The sequence below is a fragment of the Equus asinus genome, chromosome 6 (genome assembly GCF_041296235.1).
Source record: "Equus asinus isolate D_3611 breed Donkey chromosome 6, EquAss-T2T_v2, whole genome shotgun sequence".
In the NCBI taxonomy this organism is placed as follows: Eukaryota; Metazoa; Chordata; class Mammalia; order Perissodactyla; family Equidae; genus Equus; species Equus asinus.
In genome coordinates, this window is record NC_091795.1 from 38,317,449 (window position 1) to 38,323,570 (window position 6,122).

Below are 6,122 nucleotides of genomic sequence, written 5' to 3' on the forward strand. Positions count from 1 at the left end.
GTAGCCAAGGACTTTGGCTGAAAATTCTCAACTTTTTTCCTCTCTAAAACTGTCAGAGGGGGTTTTCAACTCCTAACTCAAACAAAATAACAAGATTGGTTGAGAATGACTAAATCCACATTATAATTAGGTTTAGCACTATGAAATTGCCATGTTTGACCACATTTGATTGAGAAAAAAGTGTCAATTTCATATGGCGGGAGACAAAGAGGACAATTTATGATTATCAAATCATGAGTCATAAATCAGTAGAAGCAAACATCCAGAGGTGTCACTACGGTGAGTTCTGGTGTTTGCTGACAGCCCCTCATTGAAGATATTCTACTGACTGCTGAGCCAGGAGCGGCTGGGAGAGCGGTGTCTACAGGACTATAGCCCCAGCCCTATTTTTCTGGCATTAATCTTCTGATCTGGTTCTGCACACGTTCCAATTTATGGCCCATACTTATCTGAGATTATTCCACATAATTCTGGTCATTTCCTAACATAACAAGTGGTTAAGTGGGGGCAGACGAAGAGGCAGCCACATTGACTCCATCTGTGCTGCAGTTGCCACCCTCATTTCCTGTGTCTATCAGCAAATGACTAGGTTGGGATGCAAAAAAATCACCAGAGTCGGGATCAGTCAATCTAAAGAGGAGAGCTTCAGCTTTTCCTCTTCGTCCCTTAGAATGGAGAGAGGAAGATTCACCCTTCCCAAGCTGGACAAAATGGAGCGACAGGAGGAAAACTGCAGTCTCATCCTTAGTCGTGGCAACGATATGTCAGTTCCGTTGAGTCAGGTGGGCCTATATGTACTTTATGCATGGTAGCTGGGCCCAAGCTACCTTATTATAGTTCAAGTAGAATCCAGAAACAAGAGACTGTGGGGAGACAGCTGGGGAAGAGGCATAGAAAAGGAGAAGCCAGTCACATCTCCTATAGAGGCAACTATGCAGCTTGGAGCCCTTCCTTCAGGGGCTCAGAAGAACCTATCCATAGGTCCCAAGAAAGTACAGCACCTCCTTCCTGGCACAGAGAGGGAATCACCCATCCATCATTGTTGACTGGGGAAGCTGTAGTGTGCAAGAAAGGATTACAGTGGCAAGCCAGTGAGTACAAGGCCGTCTGCCCTTTTATCCCATTCCTTCCCCACTGCCCCAACCCAGAGTAGCTGGGAGAAGGGAAGGAGCCTCCACATCACCTTCCCACTGCAAATCTGTCCAGCCATAGGTCAGCCATCTGTTGGGAATTATGTAGAAGATGAGATTAGAGTTGCACTGGACTGAATTTTAATATCTGCAAGAGCCCAAGAGGTAGTTAAGAGGCAGGAATGGAAGATGCAGCGGAGCAGGATTAAAAGCAATGGATGGAGAAAAAATATTTTCACACTCATGTGTCAACAAGATCAGACTGTTCAATAAGCCAGTTATACTAATGTCTGGACTGATGAATTACTTGAAATATTTTAGTCTCTGTGGCTTTATTTGTTGTAAGTTCAGCTTTTATAGGATAATTCAGTTCAAAGACAAGGAATCACCAGGATCACCTGTAAAGGAAATGAGGATGAACTTCCATTTGGAAACAAACTGTCTGAAATTAAAGTAAATAGAATCTGTAGTTTTTTTCAACTTGCTCCTGTCACACACAATGCCTAAGGAGCAGAAATAATCCCATCCAAATAGTGTTACCAACAGGACCAAAAGAAAAAAAAAAGATGATTTTGGTTTATTTAATTGGTGAAGTGTAGAGAGAAAAATAAAGCCAGTTGGTTCTTGTATTCCAAAAATACATAGTAAGTTAAATGAATTTTTCACTTTTCAGTTCTATCAAAATTCTGATTTATGATTCACAGGTCACAGTGATACATTTATTCCAACATGGCTGCCTTTTGGAATTTTATTCCATAAAGTTTAAGAAATTGAAGCCAGATATAATGAGGCTACTTCACACAGTGCTTTTCCAAGGTTATAAAAGGTGTTAACTATTTTACAAATCTTCACCATAGCCCAGCCCGACCAGAAGGTAAAAATCAAATGGACATTATTTACTCATTATTAGAGACATGTCTTTTGTTAGAATCATTAAACCCAAATATTATTCTCTCTAGGTCATTAATTTGGAAATTTTCTTATGAATGTTAATAATCTACTTAGCTTCCTGTAAGACCTTGTAACTATATTAGTTCTTTTACTTTCTTTGCCTTGGGCATTTAGGATCTCAGAGTTTAATATCACCGGAAATTTACGAAGCTTGTCTAAAGAGATGGCCACAGTGGTTTAGCTGGTGTGTTAAATAGCAACTAGATTGTGGTTAATTCCTCATCTGTCCAGAACTTCTTGAACTTCAAATTGTCACATTCCTACCAATTTTCTTAGGACAAATCTCTGGTCTCTGGACACTTGAGACAAGTATGTTTCTTCAAAGCAATTTTAAAGTTCAAATATAGCACACTCATAACCATCTGCTTCTACAAAACTTCAATGGGTATTTCAAACATTAGCAAGTTTTCTGTATCCTATAGCTGGAAGCAATGTCTGCATGTCCTTTCCATGAGAAACAGGTAAGGCTTCCATTTATTCAGCCATATATAAGTAATGGAATAGGTGATACGAGCATGAAATTGACAAACTGTACTGTTTATGGCATGAAATTTATAATTCTTTTCTTCATTTCCTCAAGGTTGTCCTTGTATTTCATAATTTGCTAAAACTCAATTTCATTTTCAAGGAGCAGAAAATGTTTATGTAACTACCCTTTGGGTATGAATAGGCCTCTGGTGCTGTTACTAGACAGCACAAATCTGACATTTTGAGTTCTTGACAGCACTCTGCGGAGAAATGGATAGACTGTGCCCTGATTTTGCCATTCATTATGCAAGCCTTACATTAATAAGATGGTGTTTTTCTATGAATGATCTATAATTATAGTCTTTCACTAATCTAATTCAAATTGGTTTCTCCTATAGTAAGTACAAAATAGCTGCATTTTACTCTCCATGACAAACAAAGCAAAGTGCAATCTCTTCCAGAGAAGCCAAAGCTGAGGTCACAAGATTGGGCTGACATGAGCGAACTTCAGTGGCCTGAGGTTGCAGGGTGAGAAACTAAGGGCTCTATTCAGGGCAAATTTAAACGTCAACCACAGAGTCTATCTGAAGGATCAATACAAAAAGCCTGGCCAGAGAGCGGGGATCCAGGAACAAGGCAAGGAGGATACCAAACAAGAACAAGAAAGTACCCAGAGGATTGTTGGAGGTGGAGCCTAGATAAATCTCTAGGCATTGGGTACCATCCATGGCCCCTTTTTCCACAGCTCGCATGGCCTTAATAAAAAATCTGGAGGCCTCACCAAAATATGTTGACGTTCTTTTTTAAAGATGAGGCTCAAAAGTTCAAGGTAAATCTTGCCCTAGATTTTCTGGAGATAGCACTAACCTTAAAATCTTTGGAGTTAACCTTTTTCATTTGGGAGGTTTCTCTGTTGTTATGGACTGAATTAAGTACCCCCCACCCCCAAATCCGTATGTTAGAGCCCAAACCTGCAATATGACTATATTTGGATATAAGGCCTTTAAAGGGGTAATAAAGGTTAAGTGAGGGCATAAACGGAGGGCCCTAATTCAATATGACTGGTGTCCTTGTAAGAAGAGGAAGAGACAACAGGAATGTGCACACAGAGAGAAAAGGCCACATGAGGAGACAACAAGAAGGCAAGCCAAAGAGAGAGGATTGAGGAGAAACCAAATCTACCAAGACCTTGGTCTTGGACTTCCAACCTTCAGAACTGTGAGAAAATAAATTTCTGTTCTTTAAGCCCCCAATCTGTGATATTTTATTATAGCAACCCTAACAAACTAAGGTGTCTAGGCTCACCACATAGATACAGATATTACATCAGTTTTCATATATCCTAAAAAAGATACAATTAAATCTATGAGAATATTTTTATTTACCATTGTAACATCTAATTGAACAAACAGTCCATTTTCAAGGGACTAGTGTTCATGTAAGTTCTTTTTTAAACGGTAAAGAACTATACAAGCAAAGAGCATCAGGATTATTTTTAGTCGTTTCTATATCCTGTGTAACCACTTACACTGTCATAAGATTTAGTCACTCTGGCTGTTAACATAATTTGTAGTGGTATACACGCTAAGGGGTAGGTCATTAACACCTCCACAGCTTCCACTTAACTCCTCAAGCTCCCACTCTTGAGCCTGGTGAGTGATATCTGTTCTCTTTGTACCTGTTTTAGCTTTACCATCACTTCTACCTTTTCTTCTGTATGCTCATTTATTAATTCATGCTACTGATATTTGTTGAGTACCTATTAATGTTCCAAGCACTGTGTTAGACCCTGGATATAGATACTTTTCCTGACCACATGGCGTATATAGCCTAGTGGGGGGAGATAGAAGAGGAGAATTAATGTAAACAAATGTATAAGTATAACTTGTCAAATGTCCTGTGAAGAAATGCATAAGGTATAGTGATAGAGAATAATGGGGTGGAGGGAGTGGATATGCCTACTTAGTGTTTAGGGAAAGCCTCAAGTCTAGTTCAAGGCAGTGCTAGAAGCTGCTATAATATAATAGATAAACTACAAAATGTCACTGGTTTAACATGATAGATTTTTATTTCTTGCTCACATCCAATCCAATCACTTTTCAGTAGGCAGCCTTCCACATAGTGATTCAGAGACCCAGACTCCTTTCATCTCCTCTGTCTCTGTCATCTCCTAGAACCTCAGAGTCCTTTGTTTTCAGCCAATGGACAGAAACAGAGAGGATGGAAAAGCCAGGCCACTTTTTAAGCCCCTCAACACAGAATTGGTTACATCACTTCTGCACACATTCCATTGGTGAAAAACAGATCACGAGATCCTGTCCAGATGCAAGGGGATCTAGGAGATGCAGCTCCTGATTGGTCGGCCACTTCCTGGAGACAACTACACGCTACGAAAAGGGAAAACAAAAGTTGGCCATCTCTACCATCCTTTCTCTCTGAGGAAAAGACACTGAAAAAGAGAGTTGAAGGATAACAAGAAGTCAGACCTGTGAAAAGTTGTGGGAGGGCCGGTCTAGCCAGAAGTAACTGGATATGGGAAAGCCAACCTACGGACAGAAGGAGGCTTCTGTGTTTAAAGTTCGGAAAGAAGAGACTGAAAAGAAGTGGGCAAGGACAAAGAGGAATTTTCCGATGTTGAGGTAGGAAGGGGACAGATCTGTGGGCTCTTATAGGCCACACTGAGGAGTTTGGATGTTTTTATTGTTAAGATATCAAAATGTCTTTACCAGCGTAATAGTCTGATCTGAGTTATTTTTGAAAAATATTTATCTAGAAGTCATGAATAAATTGGCAAAGGGCAAGAGATGAGGTTGAGAGACCAGAAATGAGACTCTTTTATTGTCTAAGACATAGGCTGTTGTGGATTGAGTGAGGGTAGTGACCACGAAAATGGAAAGAACGGAATCTAACAACCCCAGGAAGCAATGAGTCATTTGCTTGAGTAAATAAGCACGTCTTGCTCGTCTGATGGGAGGGATATGGCACATGGGGAGCTGCCAGACGTTGCATGTTGGCAATAGTCATATACGCTTAGAAGTCTTGGGATTCAGGTAGCTAGAAAGAGAGGCCCCAAAGTGATGCAAGAAAAGACACATAAAGAGTGGAAGAGATACCAGGATCCTGGCGCTCACATTTAGGAAGAAATTCTAGATGACAGTGAGTTTAGCACATGAATATTGACAAACTAGATGAGGAAATAGACGTTCAACTCTTTTCCTGACCATTGATATGAACAGAAGCAAAAAATAATAATAATCTATGTTTCCCGAGCAGCCATGTTTATTTGGTATTTTTCAGGCATAGGCAGTAGAACGCCGTCCTTTCATCCAGACTTTCAGAATACCACTGTGAATAAGAATTTAAAATGTTAAGGGATATGTGGCTTTTATTTGATCTAAGACTTTGGTTTTGCAAAGTGAAAATGTTAGGGTTCCTTTCACACATCAAAATACCACATGAGACAAATCTGAGCATCAAAGGATACGAGAAAAGAAGGTGAACATAATTCCATATTTAAGGGATCAGTGGAAGATGCTCACTTCACAGGATTCAACGTGTTGGTCTCCCAACTCA